This window comes from Medicago sativa, chromosome 3 (assembly GCF_051527215.1).
Source record: "Medicago sativa cultivar Bolivia chromosome 3, Bolivia_mono, whole genome shotgun sequence".
In the NCBI taxonomy this organism is placed as follows: domain Eukaryota; kingdom Viridiplantae; phylum Streptophyta; class Magnoliopsida; order Fabales; family Fabaceae; genus Medicago; species Medicago sativa.
In genome coordinates this window covers 73,092,998-73,109,849 of record NC_140751.1, presented here as the reverse complement: position 1 = coordinate 73,109,849, position 16,852 = coordinate 73,092,998, and the positions used below count along the sequence as shown (strand labels likewise).

General features: G+C 31.5%; 1 long non-coding RNA gene across 1 annotated transcript; it reads left to right on the top strand.

Moving 5' to 3' along the window:
* The first annotated feature begins 3,742 nt into the window (after window positions 1-3,742).
* LOC146939981 (uncharacterized) lies at window positions 3,743-15,983 on the top strand. Its single transcript, XR_015031857.1, has 5 exons — window positions 3,743-4,519; window positions 5,298-5,517; window positions 12,667-14,413; window positions 15,161-15,339; window positions 15,509-15,983. It is a non-coding gene; the product is annotated as an uncharacterized LOC146939981 (long non-coding RNA).
* The last annotated feature ends 869 nt before the right edge of the window (window positions 15,984-16,852 follow it).

The window sequence follows — 16,852 nt, the reverse complement described above, 5'->3', positions numbered from 1 at the left end:
AAATCGTGTTTTTCTAGTAGTGAAGTAAAGCTAACCTCCAGTGGTTTCGACCGCCTACCTGTCTGTATGGATGGGTAGACGTTGTGCAGGAGTAGTTGCCTTTGGTGAGTGCTTGGATAGCGGGAGTTATCTCCGTTATCATTTGGAGTCGTAGGCTTAGGCTCTGATTAGGTGGTCGTGTCCTTATATTATTGTTGGATTCTGTTTTTATTAGTTGATATTTGCCCACTTGACGAGACTTGGAGGATGTTATATTTTGATGTATTTTGACCATGGCATGTATATGTTGGAGATATATGATTTGTATCCGCTGTGACTGTTGAGATATTTTATATATGCATGTTGATTTTGGATTTTGTTTAGACGTAGCGTCTATTTCTTGAATATTTGTTATATTCGCGTGTTTTATCGCTTTAATAGAAATAGGGTGTTACATTTATCGCAAAGGCAATTGCTGCGTTGACAAGTTGGCTAATATGGGACGTGCACTACAAGGTTCAGTTTGGTTGATGGCTTTACCTCGAGAATTGAACTTTGATTTATTTCAGGACAGATGCGGTCCGCCTAAATACAGATTCCCCTAGTCTGTTGGTTTTCTTTTCCTTTTTCTTTCTTGTTTTAAGGGGTTTTGGTCTAGTCCCCCTCTATGTATATGCATTCCCCCCTTTTTTAATAATATTTTGAGTTTGATGGCATAGGATGGAAGTTCATCGAGGTGTCAACCTAGTTGGAATGTCGGTGCTACCTCTTGATGTCTATCCTTTCTTCTGGCTTACCCCAAAAAATATATATACTTTTTTGTTCTATAATGAGTGACCTTCATTTGATCATTTCACAATTAACAAAAAAGATATAAATAAAATAGAGGTGATCATACGGCCCTAAAAAAATTCTATAATACTACTTTTACTAAATTACTTTTTTTCTGAAAAATTATGAAATTAGTCTTATCAAATACTAGTATTATTTTCATTCACCATTATCATACATGTACTATTGGTAACAAGTAATAGATAAGTATTGATAAATTAATGTTTCAAAAAAGTATTGATAAATGAAAGAAATAGTTTGTAAAATTTTAATAGATGACATATAATTTATTTTTTATTTGTGTTATTTGATTATTAGAATACTAGCATCGTATGTGACATTCTATAATGAAGATTGAAAGAGAGAATTCATATTGTAAAATCATAAATATTTAAGAGTAAATTACACTCTCCTTCCGTCAAAGATGCTTGAATTACACTCTCCTCCCCTCTTAAAATATACACTTCACTCCCTTGAAAAGTAAAATCTACCCTCCCCTCCCTTAGAAGATGCTTGAATTACAACTCTCACCCTTAATAATTAAATATGCACAACACTTTAATCTATTTTAACATAAATAAATATTTTTATGATATATACTAATTTAGAACCACCATTTAAGAAAAATAAATTCATTTCTTTATAATTTAAATGTCAATGATAATTAAATTTAAATATTTTATTAAGTTTATAATTTATAGTATAAAATTAACTATTAAATAACAATACTTTATTGTCTTTAGTAATTTTTCACATATTTTAATTTTATTTTTGGTTGTTTCATATTTTATAATAGGGTTTAAAACTATATGTTAATGAAATTGTAAATAAAAAATATCGAAAAATATGTATTCAAATTTTGATTATATTAAAATAGACCCGCAATACTATTTTTTTTCGAAGTGTGTTAGATTATTATTTTTTTGGTAGATTATTAGAAATAAAAAAAAATATTGAGGGAGTAAAATGTAGATTTTAACATTAGAGGGGAGGGGAATGAATTCAAGCTTCTCTTAGAGGAGGGGAGTGAAATGTTTTCTAATATGTTTTGAATAAAAGGGGAGGGGGTGTATATTTTAACATAAAAGGTGAGGGGAGTGTAATTCAAGTATCTTTGAGGGGAGATGAGTGTAAATTTACTCAATATTTAATAATTAATAAGGTAAAAATAATAGTCATAAATATAAAAAAAAAATTGACTGTATTAAATGAGTATTAAAAATATTTTGTACCTTTAGGGAAAAACAATAATCATAAATGTAAACAAATTTTAACTGCATTAAATGAGTCTCAAAAAATATTTTATACCTTTTTTGAAAAATAATAGTAATAATTTTTTATACCTTTTTGTTTTTTAGAAAATACTTTTGTATACTATAAAAGCTAAAAAAATAGGAGTCTTCATTGAAATCAAAATACTGACACTGTCTTATGTATGAAATGGTATCTATTTATCTTTATTTCCATGCTACTTTTAATCTTTTAGACACCATGCACGTATTTTAAAAAAATGTATTAGATATCAATATTTTTATATGTTCATGCATCATATCTCTCTCTCTTTCGTCCGAAAAAACAAAATGAATGATGTATGAACTCATTTATTTTTTCGTAAAAAAAATATAATTATTTTAAGATTGTATATAATTTTTGTTGTTGGAATAAACAATGTTGTGTATTTAATTGTGCTATATAATGATGTATCCAAGAGCTTTCACAAATATTTGTATTTATAATTTTAATCAAAATTTCATATAAAATATCATTCATAATTTACACATGTTAACGCGATAAAAAATAACGAGAACACGGGAATAATAATAATTATAAAGGTAAAATTAAAAAGGGAAAAATAATTAATAATTAAAATGGGAAAAATAATAATCACAAATATTTTATACCATTAGCGAAAAACAATAATCATAAATATAAACAAATTTTGACTGTATTAAATGAGTATCAAAAAATATTTTATACCTTTTTTGAAAGAAAAAAATGGTAGTACTTTTTTATACCTTTTTTTTAGGAAAATACTTTTTCGTACCTTATAAGCCAAAAATAATAGGAGTCTTTTTTGGTGGTGTCTAGGGTTTGAACTTGGACCTTGCATATATTATACATTGTCCTTACCAACTGAGTTAAAATAATAGAAGTCTACATTGATATCAAAATGTTGCACCAGCTTATGTATGCATTTATCTTTATTTCTCTGCTACTTTTAATTTGTTAGCCAATTTGCACATATTTTAAAAAAATAAACTTATTTGATATCAATATCTTGATATGTTCATGCTTCATCTCTCCTTTTTCCCGGCCAAAAAGTTACTGATGTATGAACTCATTTATTTTTTTTGTAAAAAAAAATCTCATTTTTGTTAAGACAGTCTATAATATATCTTGTTGGAATAAACAAGGTTGTGAATTTGATTGTTCTATATAATGATTTATCCATGAGCTCTCTCTCTTTATCTCTCTCTCTCTCTCTCTCTCTCCACACAAAATTTGAGGTTGTATTTTCTTCATTGCACTCACTACATATAGTCAAGTACGTTACTTATCACTAGTCTTTGTTTTCCACTACTATCTCTCTCTCTCTCTCTCTCTCTCTCTCTCTCTCTCTCTCTCCACACAAAATTTGAGGTTGTATTTTCTTCATTGCACTCACTACATATAGTCAAGTACGTCACTGGTCTTTGTTTTCCACTACTCTCTCTCTCTCTCTCTCTCTCTCTCTCTCTCTCTCTCCACACAAAATTTGAGGTTGTATTTTCTTCATTGCACTCACTACATATAGTCAAGTACGTTACTTATCACTGGTCTTTGTTTTCCACTACTATCTATCTATCTATCTCTCCCTCTCCCCACACAAAATTTGAGGTTGTATTTTCTTCATTGCACTCACTATATATAGTCAAGTACGTTACTTATCACTGGTCTTTGTTTTCCACTACTCTCTCTCTCTCTCTCTCCACACAAAATTTGAGGTTGTATTTTCTTCATTGCACTCACTACATATAGTCAAGTACGTTACTTATCACTGGCTTTGTTTTCCACTACTATCTCTCTCTCTCTCTCTCTCTCTCTCTCTCCACACAAAATTTGAGGTTGTATTTTCTTCATTTCACTCACTACATATAGTCAAGTACGTTACTTATCACTGGCTTTGTTTTCCACTACTATTTCTCTCTCTCTCTCTCTCTCTCTCTCTCTCTCTCTCCACACAAAATTTGAGGTTGTATATTCTTCATTGCACTCACTACATATAGTCAAGTATGTTACTCATCACTGGCCTTTGTTTTCCACTACTCTCTTTCTCTTTCCCTTCTTTCCAGATCTCTATTTGTTTTTTTAATCCAGGTTAACTTGTTATGTTGATCTTGTTTTTCGATTAATCCACCTCGTTTGGTGTTAAAGTTGAAATCTTTTCACAACTTCATAGCAAGTCATCATCATAAATTTATACTTTCGATTCATGTATATAAAAACTTGTTCTCAAAATTCAATCTTTCAACTTTTTTTTCTATTTAATTGAATGATATTTAAAAAATGTCATGATTTATACACACATACACACCAGATCAAGTTTAACTTCAAGTTTGTGTTTATATTTTTTCCAGACTAATCAACTACTGAAGTTAAAAATGAATTCTATTGGAGTTCAGAAAAAGGCTTTTGCAACAATGGAATTATCCATTTGATGATGCTTATTGTAAGTCTTCTCTCTTCTTTGCTCTGATCTAGTATGCATGAGAAGTAAATCAAAATAATAATAACATATGGAAATTACAAATGGATTGCAAGCATTGATTATGTGATATATTGAATAGATTATTTTTCATTAGATTATAAGAGAGCGTTTTATTTCACCATAAGGTTGGCTATGGAGGATGCACTTTGTATTTGTACACCCCACAATATTGTTGATTTGATATATTATTAACATAATTGTGAATTATCAAATCTCAATGAATTTATAATTAGTAGCTCAATCTTATCCGATGACATCCAAAGTCATAGTTAATAATATAGTTCATTAGATGATAAATTAATAAATTATTCAATCATAACCTAACTAATCAATCAAATTTGCTAACTATTGTCTTGGTGCTGCAATTGATTGTTGTCTTTATTGATGTGTCACCATAATTGAGATAGTAGAAATTTATGAAGCCTCTGGATTCCAATTTTTGCTACGCAAGTTAGTTTTGTTGAGATAGTAGAAATATTATGAAATCACAGTGAGTTTGACAAAATCACAGTAACACCCTGATTTTTGTTGAAACTCTAAAATGCAACTTCAAATAAAATTACAAGGAGTTACTGTGACGCTGCTAAACACACCATGATTACAAATATGTGCACATTATTTTCTATTGTGGATACTAGTTTGCCATAATTTTCCATAACTACATGTTCACATTTATTCATTAGTATCTATACTATATTTGCTACCTCTAATTCTTCTTTCTATACATCATTTGAAGCAGTAAGGATAGGCTCATGGCACACTTTGGAGCTTATTAATGAGGAAATTTGATAGGCTACCATCTGAAAATGAGCAACTATTAATGAGGAAAAAAGGAAGTTGGAGAATAAGGAGGAAGAAAATGTATCGACAAGGAAGAAAATCCAGATGAGTTGTTGTATGGCTTGTGGGAATAAATGGATACAACTTCGGCATCAAGTTATCTTCTTGATGGAACTGAGGTGTGTGACAACTGCTTCCCCCTCTGTTATCTTTTATCTATAATTATATGTTTTATTTGAGTTTAATTTTGATATGCTGTTGTTGTAAAAAAAAATTATATTGTCAACTAATTAGAACCAATTTACATGTTAAATGATTTAACAATTACGATTCGATGACAGTGTATGAAAACCTTACACTTAAAGCATATATGATAGTGTATGAAAACCTTACACTGAAAACATATATGAACTAATTTTATGTTTTTGGTTTTATCTTCTATTCCATGGCTAAAGGCTGCTTTATTTCAACTATTATATATACCATAGCAGGGTTTTAGTGCAGAGGTTTTAGCAGATACCAAGAAAATATCTAAGGAAATTAGTAAACATGACTATAAATTTGGTGAAGATATTGGAATATACTGCCTTAGATATGGCTTCATGAAGGTAGAGATACGAGACATTTCTGAACCCATTGTAAGTCAATTAACAAACCCTAACCAGAATCTACATTTAAATTTAGTTCCATATTTGATTATATATGTTGTATACTGCAGTTTTAAATTACGGCTACAACGTAACTAAATTTGAACAAATAGTTGTTGTTTTAGGATACATTAAATGTTTCTCAGAATGAATCTGCATGGTAATTTATATATAATGATAGGTGGAAAGAACAAAATAGCACAAAGAAGATAAATAGTTTATGCAGATAATAATGAACAAAAATCAGATACAAAAGTTGATGTAGATGATACTAATCATATGTTCTCAACTCATGCTACTGATTCTGATGAACCAATATCTAAAAAAATTATTGTTTGGGAATTGATTCCAGAACTCGAAGAAAAAATGAATGAACAATATTTTGAATATAATAGACAACGACCAAATCCAGATGTATAAAATCACTAATGAAACTGCAAAATAATAGACATAAACATAAATTGCTTTTAAAAACCTCAAACCAAATTGATCATTCAATGTATCGATATAGAAAATTAAAGAGAGAAAGATTAATACCTTAAAACTGAGAATGAGATATCAAGTTCAATTGCCGACTTCATAATGAAGAAATGAGGGCCTGGAGTAATGGTTAAATATTGAATCATTAGAGGTAGAGCAAGGTTTCCTAGAAATAATTCAAGCAATGAAACTAGAAGTAGTGACTCTGCACAAAATAAATCCAATATTCTAAGTCATAAATGCAAGAAGTATGGACATCATACATAGCAGCCACAAATTGTTCTACTCAAGCAATTTGGTTACATAAAATATTAAGTGAAACATACATTGCATAGTTATCAAGTGCAGCATAGAAATTAAATGGCTAACAATTAATTTGTTTGAAGAGACCAAACCTATATTGTTCAAACCATCAATTCTGGTAGCAACATAAATAGAAAGTAACAAAAATAGCAGGTGTCATCTAGGAACTAGAAACATTCATATAAATGACAGGTTACATGCCGGAGAAATCCTTGGACAGGAAGATAAATCGTCTAAAATTGGGGACTCTCCATTGTATGCCAATTACTTCTATAGTGGATTTCCATAACCTTTAAAAGTCTTGCATTCTGCAAAATATATGTTACAAATCGAAAGTCAGCTTCTAAGGCATGATAGTCTAAAATTTTGCATGTTGTTAAATCGGATGAAACAAATTCAGGAATGGTATACGGGTCTTTCCAATCTTCAATTCCTCTGGTAGTAGATGAACCTGTCCATTGTCAATCGGAGACAAAATAGGATTCGTAAAAATACATAAAGAGACTAGAAAAGAAGAACCAACAAAAACCAATATTTCATCGACGTGGCCGACAAACCTTTGAAATTGGAAGAGTTTTAAATTTGGGACAATAATGGAGCATTTGCACTACCTCATACCAATCATGAATGCAATGATCAAACCAAAATAGTCGAAGTTCAATTATGTTTTCAAACACAGGATAGCCTTCATAATATGAATTGATTTCTTGATTGGGGAGACTATGCCCTATCTGCATACCCAAAAAAAAATTACATATTATAAAACCAAACAAGAGTCATAGGCCATATATGGATAAACAATATGATTAAGTGCCGGACTTGGATATGAGTGTTTATGTAAGTTATTTCTACACCCAACATAAATAAACTTTTTCATATGATCTATAATTATTTTCATAAGCTAACTCAGTGAAAGTATGGAAATAAAATCAAAGCAGCTTATGTACATAACATAAGTTGTTTCCCTAAACTCTCTAAAATATTTTAAAAAGCGTTTATGCATATGGATAATTCAAATAAATCAATCAAAACAGACACATGATAATGTTGATAAAAGAGAATGCATCATATCATAACATATCATACCCCTGTTCTAGTTAGAAATTGCACATTAGAAACTGCTCTGAGTGGAACATCGAATAAACGGATATTGGCTTTAATCAACTTGGATAAGGGTTTAGAGTACCCTCCAGTTGTAACCCCGACCCCGACACTTGATGTGACATATGCAGTTTTCAAATCCTCTAATATGGGACACCCATATATAAGCTTCTTTAAATCCTCGATATCATCCAAACGAACATCAATCAGATGTAACGTTTTAAGTGAAGAAAGATGAACAGAACAACGAGACATAGTTGCGAGAAGTAGGTATGTTAATTTCAAAACCACGAGTGTTTTGCAGCAGAAAATGGCAGACGTCAAAGTGACACGTGATAACAATAATAGGGAGAGATCCTGCACGTGTCGACGTATTGCTGCTTCAACCCATTGATTGATGCTGGAATGGTCCAACATTTGACAGAACTGAATCTATGCCTTGATTCCTCCAGAGTGACGATATCCAAAGTGATAAAACTTATTGAATTTTTTCAAATATACACAAAGTTCTATCACTTTGTATATCGTCACTTTGGATATTGTCACTTTGTCGTCTGCCATTTTATGTTGCAAAACTCTCGTGGTTTTGAAATTAACAAACCTACTTGTCTTAACTATGTCTCCTTGTTCATTTCATCTTCCTTTACTTGAAACGTTACATCTGATTGATGTTTGTTTGGATTATATCGAGGATTTAAAGAAACTTATATCTGGGTTTCCCATATTAGAGGATTTGAAAAGGGCATATGTCACATCAAGTGTAGGAGTTACAGCTGGAGGGTACTCTAAACCCTTATCCAAGTTGATTAAAGCCAATATATGTTTATTCGATGTTCAGCTCAGAGCAGTTTCTAATGTGCAATTTCTAACTATAACAGGGGTATGATATGTTATGATATGATGCATTCTCTTTTATCAACATCATCATTTGTCTGTTTTGATTGATTTATTTGAATTATCCATATGCATAAACGTTTTTTAAACTATTTTAGATAGTTTAGGGAAACAACTTATGATATGTACATAAGCTGCTTTGATTTTATTTCCATACTTTCATTGAGTTAGCTTATGAAAATAATTGTAGATCATATGAAGAAATTTTATTTATGTCTGGTGTAGAAATAACTCACATAAACACTCATATCCAATTCTGACACTTAATTATGTTGTTTATCCATACAGGTTCTATGACTTTTGTTTGGTTTTTTAGTATGTAATTTTTTTTTTTTGATATGCAGATGGGGAAAAGTCTCCCCAATCAAGAAATCAATTCATATTACCAAGGCTATCCTGTGTTTGAAAACTTAATTGAACTTCGACTATTTTGGTTTGATTATTGCATTCATGATTGGAATGAGGTAGTACAAATGCTCCATTATTGTCCCAAACTTCAAACTCTTCCAATTTCAAAGGTTTGTTGGTCACGTCGATGAATAGTTATTGGTTTTTGTTTGTTCTGCTTTTCTAGTCTCTTTATGTATTTTTGTGAATCCTATTTTTTCTCTGATTGACAATGGACAGGTTCATCTACTACCAGAGGCATTGAAGATTGGAAAGAAACGTATATCATTCATGAATGTGCTTCATCCCATTTAACACATGCAAAATTTTAGACTATCATGCCTTAGAAGCTAATTTTCAATTTGTGTAGCATATATTTTGCAGAATGCAAGACTTTTAAAGGTTATGGAAATCCGCTATAGAAGTAATTTGCATACAATGGAGAGTCCCCAATTTTTAGATGATTTATCCTCATGTCCAAGGATCTCTCCGGCATGTAACCTGTCATTTATATGAATGTTTCTAGTTCCTAGATGACACCTGCTGTTTTTGTTACTTTCTATATATGTTGCAAGAAGAATTGGATGGTTTAAACAATATAGGTTTGGTCTCGTCATACAAATCAATTGTTAGCCATTTCTATGGTGCACTTGATATTTATGCAATGTATGTTTCACTTAATATTTTATGTAACCAAAATGCTCGAGTAGAACAATTTCTGGCTTCTATGTATGATGTCCATACTTCTTGCATTTATGACTTAGAATATTGGATTTATTTTGTGAAGAGCCACTACTTCTAGTTTCATTGATGAATTATTTCTAGGAAACATTGCTCTTCCTATAAAGTTTTGCCCTCTTTGGTTGAGGTCTACCTTCCTTTGCACAAATCCCTTATCTATCAGATTTTGCAATGTTTGGTCGATTATGTCACTCAATCTTTCACACATTCACATTTCATGTGACTCTAAGGATACTTGCTAGTCGTTCAATGTCGTTATTTTAAGATTTTTTTACTCTTTAATCGCTGCTACGGCGTAATCAAATCGTCTTGTAAGTGTGCACATGATTTTTTCGATGACTTACTTTTCTGTTATATCATCACTGTTATTCTTGGTATCACTGACCAACTTATCCATCCATTTTGAAAAACATTCATTTTCATGCATGAATACTTGCATATTTGAACTGTTCCATCAGCTTTTTTCTTCTTCTTTTTATTGATCAACCTTTGATTTTTCTTCTTTTGTTGGTTCACATAGTTCCGTTAAACTTATAAATTGTTGATTAGACTTACTGAAGTTAGGTTACTCATGTGCTTAAAATTGCTGGCATCTTGGTTTAACTAGGCTCTTGATACCCCATTTGTTGGTAATTAAAACAACCTTCTACATAAATATGGATATCGCAAAATTGAGCAACCAATGTAACATTGATGAACTCCAACAGAATTTATACACAGTCTGCACCAAGAACTTGTTGCAGTCTGTCTGCATTTTGGAATTTTCTTATGATTCCACTTGTTATCCTATTTATACAAATAAGAGATGATGAATGCTAGCAACACTGACTTTTGAACACTCTATCTAGCACTCACTCTTTTATTGGATGAAATTAATGTATGCCCCACCACTTTGTGTGAGTTCTATTTCCAAAGTGTAGCGCACAATGATTTAAACCAATAAAAGAGTGAGTATTAGGGAGAGTGTTCAAAAGAATGTGTTGCTAGCATTAGTCATAAATAATAATAGATAGTAAATTACAATTGTTGTCTAATGACTCCGGACCCTAATAATTAAGCATTGTTAAAATAGTTCAAATATGTTTTATTTCATTTAACATCTATTCTGCATTATCCTAATTTCATCCTAAATGTTCCTGCAAATTCCTTCTCCAAGTTGGAGGCATGTAGTAGACGAAAGAGGCTACTAAAGAACTCATTCCTGAAAATTAAACTTTAAAGTTGGAAACATGTAGCATACTGTTAGGTAATGGTTTATATGTCGGAAGCATTTGCATTTTACCTTTCTAAAAATGATTAAACCATCAAAATGGTTTAAATTATGAGTAGTAATATTTGTACAACTCTTTGGTACAACTTTCATGACAACTTTGGTTTTCTCTCTTTTGATTGGTCAAAAATAATAGAGAGAGAAAAAGGAAGAGAGAGAATAAGAAGATAATGTGAGTATGAGAGAGAAAATTGTCAAAAAGTTGTTAGAAAATGGTTGTACAAATATCATTTCTCTTAAATTACTGTCTCATAATGCAAATGCATGATAACTCAAAGACATGGTATAATTAAGTTGGTCATTTTGATTCTCAAATGTTTTTTTTTAATCATTTTAATGCTCAATATATTTTTTGTTTGTCAATTTAGACCATAAAATTACAAATAAAAGAGACACTTGAGGATGTATTTATAATTTTTACACAAAATTGGTGTTTACCTTTTTTATATATATAAGAGTCGCTATTGCAACTCCTAAACACTTCCATTCAGAGTCTCTAACTAAAGCCAACCACAAGTTCCTTGAGTTTAATTTTTAGGTATTGACGATATATATTTAAGATAGGAAATATTTTTGAAGGTTGTAAAAAAAATGTTAAAACAGATGATTAAGCCTACGATTCCTCTATTGCTTACTGTGAATAGTTTGTTCCTCTTTGCTCTCAATTGGAACTCAATCTTTACGACGGATTAACTAAATAGCTTTGATAAATCTCTTGACTCAAAGCCCTTTCCTAAGTTATAATCTCTTAATCTCTTAAATCGATTGAATAACTGCGGAAATGATGTTCTAGTTCGTTAACCCTAAGTCATAACTCGCAACTTCCTATCTCTAGTTTCATATGTAAAGTTAAACAGAATTACGAGGACGGATTCAATAGCTAGGGCTAGTAGTTAATTAAAGTCTAAGCTCAATTCGTATAATTGAGAAGCTATTGCTAGTAGTCATACACACAATCATAAGAAAAGCATTAAGCATAAGTAATTCTAAATAAAGACTGGTTTTCATTGATCACAAAGAGAGTTTCAACAAGCTACATGGATCACATATCACAATAGATTCATCTTGGCTTCATCAACCTAGAAGTTTACCTACTCATAACTAACACAATCAAATACATAGAAATAATAGAAGATACATAAATCAGAACCAGCTATGAGCTGGTGTGAGATAACAGAAATTGATGGTACTGATATTTAACAGAAATTGTTGACTCTAACAAAAATGTTGAACTCCAATTAGTGGTTATATGCAATGTGGGTGAGTGACGGCAATGTTAGGTTTGTTGCCATCGTCGCCGTGTTGCTTTGCTTTTGGCGAAATGAAAGCATGGGGGTTATGGTTTTTTGCTCGTGGCATTGCAGGGCTTCGGGTTAGGTTAGGGCCTCTCCTTGGCTTTCTTACCTTTCTTTTAATAGAGATGGAGACCTTAGAATCAATTCCCTACCTACCTTTGTTCATTTCTTGTTCAATTTCTTGTTTTTTATTAAAATTTTCTTGTGTAGGTTTTTCCAGGACAAGGAGAGAGAGGTAGACAATACAATCATATCATAGATCAAGATGGAAAGCTAGTAAACTGGTTAAGAATTCTAGTACATATAGGTTCCTATTTTGTTTAGCATCTTATTTGTTGTGTTATTATGCGTTATCCCAGCAACTGATGTTATGTCTGATAATATATTGGTTTAGTTATCTGAGAAATAACTTCCAATTTCATTCCACTAGTTTATATATTATTGATTACGAATTACAATGTGTCACTACCTCTATAATCATGTGTCACTGCCTCCACTAAAACTCCTTGTTACTAAACATTTTTTGTATTTTAGGACATATAGGTTCAGTTTGGATTTTTATTGTTATTTGAACCGTTATTTCTTTTGTTCTTGTTGCCAAATGAGTCAAAGATTGGGAACTATAACTACATAGTAATAAAAGATTTCTTGTTTTTTTCCTTCGGCTAGGAGCAACTTAGTCAATGATTGTACATTAATTTGGATTCATTTGTTACTCTTGTTTGTTTAATACTATTCCATTCAAATTAAAATCGTAAAGGAAAATATGTTTTAAAGTTTGCTTGAAAGATGAAATGTTAAGTGAAATCTGATACAATTTTCTATATCTGACATGCTCCCTAACACAAGAGCCCTTCAAGCTTGGATGTATAGGCATTGCAGGTGTCAACTTTATCTTTGCTGAAATATAAGCTTTTTTCAGAAGTATGGCGGCGTCAATTAGCTTTACTAGGGATCAAGAGCACAACTTTTTTAGTCACCATTATTCTAATTACAGTTGATTTTCAGCTCTTGATAAAACTGTCCAGGGCATTGTGTATATATACTTCATTATTTCGTTGCTTTCATTTAATCTTTAACATATTTCAGTTTTGTGTTTTCAGTTACTAGTGTGTTTAATGAATGATTATGTTTCATGCGTGCCTCAAGTGAGATTTGTCTTTTATTTTAACTGACAATTGGAGGTAGTTTGTGTTTGATTATGAAGCTTGTTTAGCCATAATCAATCTGTCACTGCAAAACCATCATACAAGTGGATTATGATACACCAAGTTTCTGACAGATTTTTCAATAATCTGAAACAAAAATTAATGCATGAACCAAATTAATGTATTTTTGTCAAGTTTTGTGTCATTAATAAACTTGATGTTGCTTACCCTCATTTTATTTTTTTGTTGTTGACATCTTGCAGGAATAAGCCTAAATCGAAAGAACCAAATTGATATGAAGAATATTAAATATAAATATTGCAGGAAGAAGTCTAATCTTTTATTGTTTTTGTTCTTGTTTTCGTAGCTTGTATCCAATCTGTTTCTTTATAGTAGGTTGCCTTCTCTGAGGATGTGTGTATGAATATTTGATTTCGTATTGCTTAATTCTGGTTTAATCATAACATGTGCCTGCACAACTCAACACAGCAAAGATGAGCATGAATAAGAAGCCAATTCAGACAAAGACTTGATCATCATACCAACAAGAGCGTGATGTACCAAACTCTACATTGGGTTTGACTATAACTTTGCGTTTTTGTTTGTTAACTTGTGAGGTGTTGTTGATGTGGTAATAATAAGTTTTCAATTCAAACTGCTACCTTGAATTTCAGTTACTGGAATGATTAACTGAGTGATTGATTTCATTTTCAGGACAGAGTCGAGGTAGGATATTCAAATTTCAGTTGGTTTTGGATGCCCCAATGTGGAAAATTTTAAGGAAGTTTGTGCACCTGAATGAAAGAGATGTAAGTGTAACATGTAACAGGCACCATTTGGTGCTCAACACAATTAAGTGGTTATTCCATAAGTCTTCTTGAATGAATTTTTTTTTTGAACAACATATTATATAAACGAAAAGCTTCCCACAAAGATAGTGGGATGAGCTCAAAGTTACAAAGGAGGACCCCCCACGCACCAAACAGTACAACAAAGTTACCTAAATTACAGTATCAGCTAAACAAAGTTCGGCCAGCAAAAAAAAACACAAACCAAAACTGCCCCTAAGACAAAAACACAAGCAAAGCATTAGCATTAGCGAGACTAACACTCTCTTGGATTCCAACACCACTCAAAAATAAACAAGACAACATGGTTTGTTTGAGATAATGAAGGCAGCATGGTTTGTTTGAAATAAACAAGACAGTCTTCTTGATTGATTGATATTTGGTTTGAGATAATGGAGGCAGCATGGCTTGAATTTATCTCAACTATTGTAAAAAGATAATTATATTAGTAGTGTTTATATTTGTGGTTTGTGGCGAAGAACTTGAGATTGATTTAATTGTTCTGCCATCCATTTTATGATCCCCTCACTCACATCTGTCACTTTTTCTTTTTTAGACCCCCTCATGTAATCTTTCTATATTGTCATGCCTGTAGTCCCTGCAGGTTGAGAAACAATTGTGACAATGCATATGTTCTTACACACAAATAGACTATTTATATCATGCGATCGCCATTGACATTTTGGTTTGTTCCTATTAATGGATCAGTCATCTATAAGCCATTTCCAAAGATGAAGTCTGTCAGCAGTGGTTCGTAAATTGCAACGTAGCGACGAAGTTACACTTGTGAGCTAGAATGGTGAAGGGTACCAAGCAAAAAGTCAGACACCGACGATTCTCAGTTCTCCACATCCTTGCTTCTGCTTCACTATAGACCCTCAATCTTCGTAAGTTTGTTTTTCCTGCTAGTATCTTCAACAAAACTAGTGTCTCTGTCGATTTTATTAAATGCATAACCCACCATTTGTTTTTTGGCCAGGAGAGCTTTGTGGTATATATTATATTTATAAATATATGATATTTATGATGTTGGTTTATTCTTTGTCCTTGGTGAAGTTGAAAGCTTGTGGATGTCTGCACTCTGCAGAACTGATGATATAAAATCAATGAGAAGATAGGTGCATTGAAAAAGCTCATACCCGATAAAATAAGGCATGTGAATACCAGTGTGTTCCAAATTTCTTCAATATTATTTAATTTTTCTGACAATAAAGACTTTATTCAAATTTATTTGTGTTAACTAATTATATAAATATTTCGCCATTTATGTCTTAAGATGGATAAATCTTCAACGCTTGACATTTGCTCCTAGAGCAGTCAAAGGAGGATCCATGTTTGCTTCGAGAGCAGTTCCAGCAATTTATGGAGTCTTTTCACATGTTTATTCACGTCTACCTTCACTTTCAGATCCGACTCATCCTTCATGTTAGGATCCACCTACTTGATATTTATTATGTGGTTTGGAGACTTTGATCGCAACTTTTAGTTTTAAGTACAATGCCAATAATATATTAGTTATGATTTCTATGTATTTTGGTGCAAAATTAGTGTGATCCTTGTGGACGAAATAAAAAAAATTATTAAATGTGTTTTTGAATTCAAAAATTAGTGTGATTTCTATGTATTTCTTGTTTTCTAATTTGTTTTTGGGTACTTATGATTCCTCTTGTTTAATATTACAAATATATTTTGAAAAGAATAGGGAGATTTCCTACACATAATTCCATTTAGCAAACAATAATAATAACCTATGGTATTAGCGACAGAATCAAAATGCGTCGCAGCAGAAATTTCCTGCAAATTAGCGACAGATTTGCTCCCTCAGAATTTTGTGTCGGATTCTTTCATTTCATCACTGATTAGTGACGGAAATTGTGGTTTAAAGTTTGCTTTCACCTTTAATTTAGTGACAGATTTGTTTTCCCTCGCTAATTATTCGCGAGCCCCATTCTTATTATGAATATACAACTCATCACAAAATCCGTCAAAAAATAGTTAGCGATATAATTTGAAGTCATGTTTTAGCGATATAATTTGAAGTCAAAAAATAGCTACCGTCACTAAAAGCGAGTTTTTTAGTTGTGTACATTGAACTTATGTTTCTTGATTTTGTTTCATGGTTCTGAGTTTATGTCTGATCTCTTATCTAGTATTAAGTCCCATTAACACATTTGAAGTCATGTTTTAATTTCTAACTTTTCAACGCAATGGAGCAATTGTTAATGAAAATTCTAATTCACTTTGGTGTTTTGCCTTGAAGTAAGATATTTAAGGGAAATAATGACGAATACAGCATACTGTAATGGCTCACAGCTCTCACTACAACATATTTAATACTTAGTAACATTAGAAAACCTTATAACTATTTGAATTTGGTTATATAAAATTTAGCAGACATTC